Raw genomic sequence first — 14,424 nt, forward strand, 5'->3', positions numbered from 1 at the left:
TTTGGGTGTTTTATTAAATTTTATAGCATTTAAAGAAAAATTGATAAAAGAACAAAAACATGGGAAAAAGTGGAGTAAAGTAACAAAACATTGGGAAAAGCTCCAAAAAACATGGGCAAAAAAACAACCAAAACGTCATAAAAAGTGTAGAAAAAATCAACCAAATGTTGAAAAAAGTGCCAAAAATGTTGAAAAGCGTGACAAAAACATTGGGAAAAGCGAAAAAAGTGTAGAAAAAAAATTATTTAAAATAATTTTAAATTCTGAGCCAGAAAAACAAAAGGTTATATGGTCGACGGGTCGACCTTCCGTAGTCATTACAGTTAGGATTTTTCAGCACTTTGTAAATAAGAGGAGAATAAGCATGAGCATGTCAAATGCCACAGCAGGCCCATGGTTCAACGTTAACCTTTTTTTCACTTGCCCGACCTGACAAAATTCTTCTTTCCCCAGGTAAATTTTTACTGGCCCCTATACAAATGGGGAAAAAAAAAGTCAGAGGCGTTGAAAGAAAAAAAAGTCTAACTTCGAGAGAAAAAAGTATAAAAAACTAAAACATAAAAAGTGTTGAAAAACTTTTCAAAAGCGTCACAAGCAAACACCAACTCAATTCTTGATTGGCCAGCGGCACATACAAATCAAATCATCATCTCTGACGGGGGCAAGAGAACGATTACGTCATTTATGATACGATGATGCCCGAACAGGCAAGTGGGTTGTTATATTTACTTGCCCGACATGGCGTTTTACTAGCCCCGGGCCAACCCTTATTGTTGAACCCTGGGGCCAAAACAAAGGGAACACGGGCCAAACTTGGCCTGCAGGCCCCAAATTGGCCGGCCTTGCTTTACACCATGTGATGCAGTTCAGTTTTATCTTCTGTTTGATTACTCTTATCCACCCAACTAGTTCAGCCTGTGCTTGGCTCTTGTGTAAGCCTGGTTGACACCAGACCCTTCTCAGTTATAACTGAGAGTGGGTCTGGGCAAGCTTAATTCACAGCTCATTTCCAAAGGGACCAACAGACGCCTCTCAAATGCCTCTGGGTGCAATTGGATAGTCCTTCAATCCAATCACCAACCAATCGGACCAAGGATCCAGGTGACGTAGCAGCGACAGCGGCATCAACGGGTTGCTGCACTTCGGTCGTTATCGTGTAAAGCCTGCCTCAACGGTTGTGATCGGTGCCTCGATTTGGAAAAATTGGAAATGGGCTTGAATGGGTTCTGGGCCAGACTGACTTGCAGAGCAAATCTCAAATTTGCCGGAAGTTGGTCAGGGTTTTCCCAGGCTACTCTTGTGTTGCCCCTCTGACCTGACCCTGCTCTGGGAAGAGAAGTGGGACGACCCTGGAGGCACCAGAATCATCGCAACATATTATCCTCTGCTTCATGAGGTTAAAGCACAAACATTTTGATCTAATGTTTTGTCATCGACATGCTGTGATCGAACACTTCCATTCAGCAGTCAGTAACCTGTATACAAAATATGATGTATTGTTATGACCTATATATGTATATATATATATGTATAGATCCCTGTATACAATACAAGAAGAAAGGTTTACCCATCACATGGATTCATTTCTCTATACATGTTTTTGGTTATGGTTATTTTTATTGACACCATAAGTACATTACATACGTATTTCTACAGTACAAAGCCTCCTAGGACCCCTACAGAAATCTCACAAGGCCACTCTGGATTGAACGTACTCCTTATTTAACCCCTTAACCTCTTAATCCTTCATTTCTTCTATACTAAGGAGATCCTGGTCCCAGGATAACTGAGCCCTAATTGTGTTTGACATTCATAAGCAAGGAATGTTCTTCTAGTCAAGTGCTAAGACAAAGTTCACGGGTGGTCTGGAGCCAAACAATGGGGAAATCTTCTTAATAAAGTTAAACCTCTGGCTAAATGTGGCTGTCTTGTAATGATCATGGGCTGGAGAGTCAGAGCAGCAGACAGACACTAACTGTTGCAACAGTAGAGGGTGCTGCTCACCACTTTCTGATACTGGTATCATTGGGACCACTGTTTTTTTTTTTTAGGCATTAGCTTAACATATTCATTTTATTTTTAGATTGAAGCTGGTAAATTCTTGCAAGGGAAGGGTTAATATCTAAATTCCTATTTTATTGGGATTTTTTTATTACACATAACTTTCCACACAGGTGTTATAACAACAATCCAATGACCCCCCAAAAAAAAAAAAAAACTGAAAAAGAAAGACAAAAGAAGAAAAATAAAACAAAGGGAAAACTGGGCGTGACTAAAACAATGACTTAATAAATGTTCGTTAAATAAATGAAGGGTGATTTTATTATCTTCACGTCAAACACCTTGCTGTTATCAAAGAACTGGAGACAGCCCAGCCATTAGGAGTTATTGACAGTCCCACTACAGCACCATCCATAATTAGCTTTAATTTAAATCAGCTCTTGGCCAATAAGCCTTGTAGTGACAGAGATGTCTCTAACAGCCATTTTCCAAATCCAGTGTTACAGAGCCATCCAGGCCATGCTGTTTTCAAACATATACTGTACTCAATATGATTAAGAAGCAGAAAAAGTCAAGTCACTTATTACAAAAAAAAAAAATTTCATTTCGAATGAAAAAAAAAAGCCCTCTAATGAATGATTAGAGACAAGTAACATCAAACATTTATTGTATAAATGACCGCAAGGCACATACTGTAGGTGTGTTCTGCACTTGAAGCGCCTCAGAAATGGGATTTATGTGACCGGGTTGGTTCATTGGGTAGAGCAGGCGCACATATACTGAGAGGTTTATGCCTCGATGCAGAGGGTCCAGGGTTCGAATCTGACCTGTGACAATTTCCTGCATGTCGTCCCCTTCTCTCTCCCCTTTCTCACTTAGCTGTCCTATCAAAATAAAGGCGGAAAAGCCCCAAAAATAATCTTTAAAAAATAAAAAGAAATTGGATTTCTTGGAGAGATATATGTATAGTAATAAAAACTGCAATTTCAATAGGGCTTTCGCCGGGGCTCGGGCCCTAATAAATCTGTCATGAGAAAGAACCAAAACTATTCCAACTTTGCCAGTCTCATCAGGGATCAGTCTCATCAAAGGCAAACCATGTGGATTAATCCAATGTAAATGTACTGTACACTAATGATATTTCTACAACTCCTTCAGAGCTTCTCAAACAATGAATATTTATATTCCAAAGGAAGAAGCGTTGTGCTCAGACATTACTAGTACATTGATAGACAGATAGTCTTTATTGTCCACTGGGAAAATTTGTTTTCAAAGTCTGTACAGGGCCTCACAAATATACATATAGACACATACAAACACACGGAGGAAATATAGACACCTTCATCCCAATCACCCTATAATATATAGTGTGTGTATATAATAACACACCCGCCACGAACACACACACACACACACACACACACACACACACACACAGAACAATCACCACTGGGATCCTTTAGGGATCATATGGCAGTGGTAGCTGTAAGTAGCAGTGGGAGTATGGTATTAGCAGTATTTATCCCTGCTTCTCCTGATCTGACTAACCATCTAACCATCAATAATCCATCAATTTGAACATATTTCTAAAAACTGGACAACGGAGCAGCTCCCACTCTGACCTCGGTGATTTGTCTTTGGTCTGTGATATTCCTGACGACACGCAATGTTCTTCTGACAGCCAGAAAACGAACTTGGCATCTGGGAGACTTCACTGCTGGTATTTTTCCCCTCCCGTAAAAGACGACCCTGTGACCTGTGATCCCTGGGAAAGGTCCGTTACGTAAGGGTTGATTACGAGTGTATGTGGGATTAATGAGGCTATAGGGCAACAACGTAGAGGAAGTCATGCCATCTGCAAAGGAAACCTGAGGTAACTGGGAAAGTTTTTGGGAAAGGGTGTTTTCCATACCTTAGTTATATGTTTATGCTCCACCATCAGTATTGTTTGAAGCCACACTCAGCCCTCAGCATCACTCACAGTTTGTCAAATTTGTCATCCTTTTTCTAATTTTGTTTAAAGTTTCACTATATAATAATGTGGGGCCAGGGCATGGAAGGATTTGTAGGTGAGAAGGAGGATTTTTAGGATTTTATATATGTATTACTCTGCCCTTAGATATATATCTGGGGATGGATTTAACAACATTTTCCAAAATTGGGCCCCTCATCCCAAACCACTCCAGGATTTTGGGCAACAATGTAGAAGAAGTTGTGCCATCCGCACAGGAAACCTGAGGTAACTGGGACAGTAAAAAATAATATTCTTATTCATGTGTCATGGCACAACTTGCCTGTGGAGGGCTCACTTGGTTTACTGTTTTTCTACTGTCAGCTCGGTGAAGCATTGAATCACTTGAATCACAGGCCTATGGGGACGAGATTTAAAGGTGTGTTTTTACAGGGAAAATACAGGGAAATATCTGAAGACAACGTGACATTCTGCTTTGAGTTATTGAGTCATCTCCGGTGTTGTCCAAATCCAGACACTGGCTCCTTTTTGTATGGCTTAATGTTAAAACTCTTGGCAGTCATTTAATGCTGATCCTGATGCATACCGGGACTCTGTCCAAGACATTCTCAATATTGATGCAGGTTATGAAGAGAGCCAGGGCTCCTCAGTCCTCACAGATGATTGACAATCCAGTGAAAGAGTTTGACGTATAAGCTGCTATATTGCTTTACTCCCCACGGTGTCAAATGGAAATTAGATGAATTTCGCAGACATGGCTCAGTGTGTTTCAGGTGGAAGCACAATGCAGCTCTTGAGAGCAGGACAGAGGTCACAGACGTTGTGAGAATATCACCAACACTCATTCATATGTTACGACCGGCTCACAGGCCACAACAAAATAGGGAGATGCACAGTCAACTTATAATACAAACAGGAAGGCGATGAGGTGTGGTTGTCAGTATCAGTGTATGAAAGTTTATGGATGCAGTGAAGAATGCGTGGTGCATGCTGTCAGTAGCTAACAAAGGAAATAATAACTAAACAGAATGAAATCATGATGGTGCTCGGTCAAAAGAATGCTGCACACTGGTTTCGGGGCAGGCGGGGTTAAATAGCCTGGGAAGACTGGCCAGGTGCTCCCAGTCATCTCGTTTTCGCCTTCAGCCACAAACCTGCAAGTTCACAACACAGACTGACAGTATACATGCATGACAACAAGCTCAGGGCCGTCACACGTAACTCTCTTTTTCTCTCTCCTGAAATTAGAAGTTTGGATATCTTGCGTTTTTGCTCTCTTTTTAACTGTGCTGTGTGTTGTTTCGCTTTACCACCTGGCCATAATTCAACTGTGCAAACCTGAAGTGTAAAATCCCCCTCTAAACAAAGCGTAAAATGAATGGCCGCCAGCTGCTGTTTCTTTTTTTACGGTCGTAGGAAAGGAACCTGCTTGGAAATTTCCTGCAGATGTGATCGCATGACTGGCTGGTGACAACTTAGAAAAGGAGACTCTGGGGCACCCTGTGAGCCCAGAGGGATCAAGCTCACATGGGGATAAGAGAAACAGAGTGGGGTCTTACCTTAAAAGGCAGAATCCTGAAGGCTGTAGGCCGTAACAGCAGGAATGTAGTCCTCTGACCTGAATGCTCTGTACTTTCATACACTCTTCTTTCTATAAATCCATGCAGGTAGGTACTTGCATTCAATCCTTTACAAATACACTTGATAAAATGAAATATGAGTAAATGGCTGGTGCTGCTGGATGGTCTTGACAGTTCAATTCTGAGTCATCTCTTTTGTAGATATAAGTCTGGAATGTAGCATGTTATCAAGAGTCCAGAGGCATCTCCATTGAAAATAAACAGGAGGTTAACTTTCTAGAGCCAATAATTTTCTAGCAATGTTGGAAGATTTGCTTCATGAGAGTTGGAAGCTTTACAAAGGCCTTCTGTGAGTTACACATACTAAATAATGCTCATCAGGGTGAAACTACCCATGAATCAACACAGTCAGTGTCCTGTTCATTGTCAGTGGAGCAGTTGAAGGATTACATTTCAGTACATTTTTGGAAGATAGGCTTATTTTCTTTCTTTCTGGGGGTACATGAGAAGATTGATACCACTGTCGTGTCTGTACGCCAAATGTGAAACTCCAGCAAGCAGTCGGTTAGCTTAGCATAGCATAAAGACTGGAAACAGGAGGAAACAGCTAGCCAAAGTTAAGCACTTCAAAAACAGCGAGCCACAAGTTAAGCTCACCAATTAGATGTTGCTGGTAGGTGGATTTGGTTACACTTGGACAGAGCCAGGCTAGCTTCCCCCCTGTTCCCAGCCTTTTGTATTGAACTAAGCTAAGCTGGTGGTGGCTACATATTTAGCATCAGTGGATAAAAAATGTTTAGCTTCACAACCCCCACAACATTTTTTATTTCCCTTTAAGAATTTGATACATTCGGTCCGATAATATTTGAAAAGTCTAGAAGAACCGCACATCTAGTGCGCCTGCTCTATGGGCCCCATAGTTGAAGTTTTTTTGGCTGCATGCACCACTGACCAACTCTCAATAGGAATGAATGGGGCTCTGCCTCGAACACTGTTTCCAGGTCTTATTATACATCCATAGTTTTCACATATTTTTTTTTACTTTTGAGAGAGCTAGCTGTTTTTATGCTAGGCTAGGATAACCATGTTCCAACTACAGCTCCGTACTTATGCCATGTTTGCCTCATATAATTCAGACCGTAATAATTACAAATAATTACAATGAGCAACCAACTCAGAAAAAATTCATGTCAGCCTCCTAGATATCAAGAATTTCTCAAGATTTGAGAGTGGTATTAAACTTCTCATCTTAGAAAGAAAGCAAATTTCTATAAGTGAACTATTCCTTTAGTGTCACAAGAAGGATAAAACAATAGATAACAAGTTATGGTACAATTAAAGAAGGGCCTTGTTGTCTGTATATACTTTATTTTTTTAAATGTATTTTACAAAGTAACACTGAAAATCACATGTGCAACGGAATTTCCTTTCTTTCTTTTTGCATTTACATCTCAACGATCTCTAAACTATTCCCAGGAGTGGCATGTTTCCGCCAATAAACGCCACTCCCAGGGCAACTCAATGACCTGGCCTCATTATCTGATCCCAGAAGGTGACTGAGGCCAGTCATCTCATTAGGGTGACGGCAATGTTTGTGACCAGCTAGAGGAAAAGATGGAAAGTGATGTCACCATCATCTATAAGGGGAGATACCCCCTTAGCCACTTCCCCTCCCACACCCTGCCGTCTGCATGGCGTTAAAGGAATTCTCAGGGGGTTGTCTGGAGGAAATGTGGCAAAGAGCAAATATATAAATACCTCCCATGGGTGAATATAGTTTGCTGGCCAAAATGAGAGGACCCAAATGGGCAGTTGCTGCCCTGCTGGGGGCATACCATTTGAAAAGAGACAAAATATAGGCAAGGGTGATCTTAGAAAGACTCACATGATCATGGCCTTTGGTTTCATTCCCTCATGCTGCCATAGAAGGAGCGTTCAAATACAGAGAGCAACTGTCCCATCATACTGGGCTCAGTCACAGTCCAATTCTTCCCAGGCTGGATAAATATGAATAATTCATGAATTGTTTGCAGTGTGGGGGTTGTTGTAAATTAAGCCGATTAAAATGGCAAGCGCAGACTTTTTGCTAAGCCCGATGCCTCAGAGCCACCATGCAGTATTTATTATAAAGTTGACAGGAGTACAGTAAATGTCACTGACTGCAGGCTGAACCTAATACAGTAATGTACATTATCTAGTGTCTATCTGGAAAATGATCTGTAGCCTACTGTTGCACCTGACAATAGGCTGATATGCATATGACTCAACATTATAAAACAGTTGGGACACAAAGTCACCAGTGTGTTTGAGTTATTGGGGAAATATAGATTATTTTGAATTCATAAATTGAAATTTTTGTTTTTATTTATTTCTTTATTTACTTGCAGTTTATTTAAAGATATTTTAGTATCATGTTTCTTTAATTAAGCAGTTTAACATACTTTTGACAAAAAGTAATGATTGTTTGCCTTATTCGTGCTAAATAAAGGCAAGAAAACTATGCGCAGTTGCCACCGTGGCCAAAAATAATGGTAAATGCTAAAACGTATTATTACAATAACACAGACAGAGAACTGTCAATAATAAAAAAAAAAAAACAGTGACATAACACACCAATATACATTACACAGCAATATCTCAGATAGCTATATGCTGTATAATGCTTCTTAACCTTCCTGTTGTCCTCGGGTCAAATTTGATGCATTTTCAAGGTTTCTGTATTGGAAATATGGGTTTCTTTCAACCAAATTGCCCAAAAATAACATGGATGTTCCATACAACACTCTTGAATGATTACATTTTGGATGTTTTGAATTTTTTGCCTTTTTTAACTCCAAAATTAGGTATAATTTCACGTAAATTAGGTTTATCGACCATGAATTCCAAAAATAAGTGTAAAACTTGTAATAATTTGGAATTAAGCTGGCTAAGAAGATATAACACAATATTGGGTTACGATTTATACGTAACAAGTAAACTAAACAGGCAAAACAGACCGGGTTAATTTTGACCCTGGAGGACAACAAGTGCATGGTCAACAGGACGACAACACAAGGGTTCAGTTAGCTAACAAATTAGCTCACAAAGTTAGCTAACAATTAGCTCACAAAGTTAGCTGACAAATTAGCTCACAAAGTTAGCTAACAATTAGCTCACAAAGTTAGCTGAAAAATTAGCTCACAAAGTTAGCTAACAAATTAGTAAACTAAACTAACGCTTGTTTCTATACGTTACTGGCCAAGTATGTCTAACAGCAAAACTATGGAGTGTATAGAGTTGAGAGAGCGTTTGTTTTATTGTTTATCAATTCAAAGTTTCATTTGTAACAGGAAGTTCTGTTATTTCTTTTGAAAGAAACACAGTCTTGGTTTAAATGGGGTATTTCTTTTTATCGCCTTTACTTAGCACAAAATGGGCAAGGCTCCTGGACCCTAAAGATAGACATTTTACTTTAGTGGACTACTAACACTAATGGCGCTTTTCCATTACATGGTACCTACTCGCCTCGACTCGACTATACTTGCCTTTTTTGGTTTTCCATTAAGAAAAAAAGTACCTGGTACCTGCTAACAGGTACTTTTTTTAGTACCTGCTCAGTCGAGGTTCCAAGCGAGCTGAGGCGAGCCGAGAAGGTGACGTGAAACCCTGCAGGCTGCTGATTGGTCGGAAAGAAGCGTCACTGATCACTGCATTGCTAGCGAGAGACGGCATTTTTGCTGCCGGAGGCTCCACGCAGAGCTTTCTCCGTAGCATACAAGTGGCCTGATGGTCATACTGGTGCGCTGGTGTGTGCATGTGTGATGTGTGTGTGTCGAGTCGCCGTATGTGTGTGTGTGGGGAGCTAGTGAGCGAGGGAGAAGTGAGAGAGTGACGGTGATTATCTCCGCAGCGAGTAGCGACTCTAGAGTCATATATATGTGAGAGAGACAAAGCAAGTAGCGACTCTAGAGTCATATATATGTGACCACGGTGGGAAATCTGGAGCAGTAAACGTTAACTATCTCTTTGATATCATGTTGTTTACGGAGACGGAGAACCAGGAAATGCGTCGGGATATGCATTGACATATGGACCAATAGACCCCGTTGCTCTGGACAGAGACCAGTGAAGGCTATTAGAAGCACTTTTCCGGTGATCACTTGCTTTACTGCGCAGCCTCCAACTGACAGAGACAACGTAAATGTGACGTGAGCAACGTGTCTGAAAGTTGTAAGTCTTCTGGTAGCTGTGACAAGAAAAATCTCAATCATTTCCAATCTTACAGAGACGGAGAGTGTAGGTATATGTAAGGAGATAACATAAGCACAGGCTAATTATTGCTAACTAACATTCTAGTTAACATTCGTAATTAAACCTAAACAGCTAATGTAAGTCGAAACTACCTGCGAGCTTCTCTTGTACTGTACGGTAATTCCTCTACTGTGCGACAGTAGGCCCTTTGGTAATGACACAATCGTTAGCTTATTTTTACAAAAACGTCTGCTACGTGAGGTACAAGGTAATGGAGCCTTTTATACATTGTCGTGTTTCTTTATAAATAAACAATGGACAAATAGAGTCTTTAAACGCTTCAGATGTAAAGTTATTCGCAGTCTAGTGACGTAAAAAAAAAATGGCGGTCAGTGTAATGCTAACAAGAGGTGATCGCTTTGTAGCAACAAAATGGCGCCATCGGAGGTTCGCGTTCTGAAGCGAAGCTTACCCCCTTGGGGATATGTCAATGGGAAAGCAAGCTACTAAGCCACGCCCACGGCAGTCGCTATGACGACCAGCCACGCTGAGGCAATACTAAAATCTGCAATGGAAAACGGACGCACAGCGAGTCGAGGCGAGTCGAGCAGGTACCATGTAATGGAAAAACGCCATAACACACATGTCCTTGTGTTCAGTTCACAGTCCTGGACACACACCTCTCACAGACACATTAAATGTATTAAAACTGTTTTCGCAGCACAACAAGCGACATATTGAGCGCAAAACCTCACTGGTCTGTGATGCTAAATGCTAAATTATTTATAAAATAGGTTGTAATTAACTTTAAAAATTAATGCTATTAGCTGTGTTGCTATTTATTTGAACACTTTCTGAATTATTCACACAAGACCAGGTATTGTGGCGATTACTGCCCATTGCAAATAACCCCCAAATTATGATGCACATTAGAGATAAATAGAGTGTACGATTAAGCGTACAGTAGCTCTTGTTTTGCTCTACATAGCGTGGCACCACGATTATCTGGGCCTGGGTTATGTCACAGAGGTATTCTGGTGCTACTGAGGTGACACTCTCATCCTGTCCCTGCCCTCCTTTCAGCTCGGCCCTCATGTGCTGAAGATACAAACTCAACTCGCTATGGTTACTGTCAGCCAAACAACAGTCAACAGTACAGTGAGCCTGAGGTATCCATTGCCTGCCAGACCAAACTACATTGGAGCTCGCTCGTTCTGTATCTGCATTGCATCAGCCCCTGCTCAGGCTTATTTTATTCCCCCCTGGGAATAAGTTCTCTCTGCTCTCTCCTGTTGTTGTCTTTCGAAAGGGAGCTGCAGCCCTGCGCTGCTAAATCAGCAGATCTGCAGAACACTTGATTCCAAGCTCCATGCTCAGCATCCCAAAGTAAATGTTCCCAAGAAACGTTCTACTACTGAGGCCCCCCCCCGATTATCAAAGTCATGGCATTCATTCAATTTTTGGAGCACATACAGTATGTATCAACAATGAACGATATCTCTCCAGCAAGCAAGAGAAATATTTTACAATAATATTTTGAAGAAAAGCTGCGCTCATACCTCAGATATTTCCTCCTGCCTGTCCGGTCTGTTGGCTAGATGGAAAGTATCTGTGTTTGGGCTCATTTTGTGCTGTGGGACATTTACAGCAGGTGAAGACAAGAGGAGCTTTATCCTGCTGCACATTGGGAAACATCTTATTAAAGTTTCCCCTCTCATCCAACTGACATTGATCAAGTCCGGCTATGAGGGCCTTGTTCACCGACACCTCTATGTGAAAGACAGTGTGCACATTATGCAGCTCAGTTATGGAGGTTGGGTGGAAAATTTTGCTGGGTCTGAGCTGTGCTTTCTTTGGCACTGGTGGCTTCTGGGCTAAAGCTTATTCATCTGTGAACTGACAGCTTCACCTTAGCCCAGGAAACTGAGGAGCTGGATCCCCCAGATCACCAATCTTCTGGAGGAACATTTATAATGTTCCTGAATAAATTACCTTGTAATGTAAGGACAAATGTTTTGCAGAAATAGCATTTGTGTGCCTCTTTGTCTTGATATTTTACATTTTATATGATAGAATTTGCCTCACAAGATGCTAACATGCTCCTCGTGTTTTTCACCCTCCTCCTAAACCACGACATCAAAGTCAAAGAGACAGAATTTAGCAATTAGGCCTCTTCTATTTTTGTCGCAAAAGGCAACTGGTTGGTAAATTACAAGGCAGCAGGTAGTGGTAACACCCGTGTCCCCTCCCTCTCTCGACTAGCGTCACCAATTTGGCAGTCAGTTTTCAGTAACACCATTTGGCAGTCAGTTTTCAGTAACACCTATAATAAAAAAGGAACTTTCATTCAAGCAAACTGAAAAAAACAAAGCTAAGCTAAGATGTGACTTGCGAGTAAAACAAGTGGAATATTGTTCTGCTTGTGAGTGTGTGGGTGTCACAATGAGCTGCCTGATTGTGTTGCTGTAGAGCATGTTTTTGCTGTTAGCATGGAATATCAGAGGCAGTTGGAGTCAAGGTCTCTTCAGGTCACCTTGGCCCTGTGGTAATGAGAAACAGTCCATTAGGATATTTCTACCTTCCGTCTTTGGTATTTTCTCCTGCCTTCAGGCCTCCAGAGAAGACACCTTGCGTCTGTCAGTAGCCAACACAGTGACTATGTTTAAATGCACACAATATTCTGGTTTTTGCCCTTATTCTGAAAAAGACAATATTCCTACTAAGCTGTTTACATTACTAATGAAAATGTATTTACACTAATGTTCCCGTGTACATGCAGCCGTGGAAAATAGGATATTTTCAAAGTTTTCCACCAGTGGCAGACTTGCTGGAGCGTGCGAACACAGCCTCAGTCTTTCATTGCTTCAACCACCTTCTTGAAAAGTTCGCAGTTGTGATATTTACGCGTATTTGAAAGCCTGATGATATCCAAGTCTTTCACAATGTTTAACTGATTTAATGTGTTTCTTCTTTCAACCCGAAATGTGAGCTTTTCTTTTGGGCATGCATCTCTACAAACAAATTGCTAGTTGGTTTGTGTACAACAACCATAGCAATACAGAGCTTCATGACCAAAATTCCAAATTCATGCCCAGAGCCAACTGACCAAAATGTTCACTCTGTATTTCATTTGGAGCGCTGAACTCACATTCTGAGAACATGGAGGCAGTGTTCAGGGTGTAACATATGTCAAGTATTTGTGTTGGATTCCATAAAACGCTGCTATTTCCTGGTATTTTGTGTCCGAGAGCTTTGGCACCTCTACAGAAATACTTCTAATATGTTACACAACACTCTACAGTGCTGTGGTCCCAAGCTCTGTTGTGAACCAAAGGGAAGTTTGGTGGGGGTCCATGCCTGTCAAAATGAAGGCTGTCATCAAGTCAATGATGTACCATTGCAGGTATAAGCATAGTAATTACCTTGACAGCAAAGGTTTTCATTACTCATACTCAGAGGTTGGATGCTTCAGCTCAGCATATGCAAACTCTTTAGCACCAATGCTGGGATTTTCTAATGGCTGGAGCATCTGTCATGACAAGGCTTTTCTTCTTGTCGCCTCTAACATCTGTTTTCACGACGACTTGCCGGTGGCGGTTTGTTTACGAACATTCTGAAGCCTTTGAAGGTTTTGGGGAAGTTCGCCACATTGGCCTGCTAAATGACAGAAGTGGAATTAAACCCAGATAATTATTTGCATATGAAATTACCTTGCTCATGTACATACAACAATATATTTTCCCGAAACAAGCATGAACAAGTGGCACATGGGTGTTTGGGGGAAGCCTGCCACAAGCTTCCATAAGGATTTGCTATGATTTACACTTCATGTGTCTACACTGAAGTAATCTGGATCAACAGAAGTACATTTCCAGCATAAAGCCTGACATGCGCCGTTCTCAAAATCCCTTCGCTACAGGAAACAACAACAAACTTGGAGCTAGCAAGCCTCACGCTGAAAATGGCAAGTTTTGAAAAAGTATTTGGATCGTGCAACAAGGCAGGCCCGCTTGGTTATTTCGGGGAATGATTGTAAAGATTTACAAAGAATATGTTTACGGCATTTACTGTCTAACTGGGAGGTTTTGGGACCGATTGGTGGGATTGCAGTGGACAAAGAACAGTCTGTGATACACTGGTAAGCGCAAATTATGATAGTTAAAGGAGAATTCCAGTCGATTTCAACACGTAGCTCTGTTGTTTGTAAATCTGGAGTACTGTCAGTAGCGAGAAAAACGAAAACAATCAGTGTTGCCTACACCGTGCTATCCTACTGCTAGCGTTAGCACCCGGGAGGCTGAAAAGGGGCAAGTTTTAAACGTGCTTTTAGCCTCTTAACATGTTCATCCTTACCTCAATAGATGTGAAAGAAATGCATAAAATTAATTCAGCTCTGTTTAGTTCCGGTGTTGATTGGCAAGACGAGTGATTCAGGACCATCTACAAACTACAACACCGAAACGAGAAAGAAGAAAAATAAAAATATTTATTAATTTAATGATTAAATAAGGTAGTGTCTTCAAACTCACCTCAATTATAACTTGTCTCCTGCTAGTCGTACTACAGCACTTACTTTTAAAAAATAAGCATATGCCTATTTTTGAAAATATTTTTGTATCTCTTTTCGGTGTTGTAGTTTGT

The sequence above is a fragment of the Perca flavescens genome, chromosome 17 (genome assembly GCF_004354835.1).
Source record: "Perca flavescens isolate YP-PL-M2 chromosome 17, PFLA_1.0, whole genome shotgun sequence".
NCBI classification, from domain to species: Eukaryota; Metazoa; Chordata; class Actinopteri; order Perciformes; family Percidae; genus Perca; species Perca flavescens.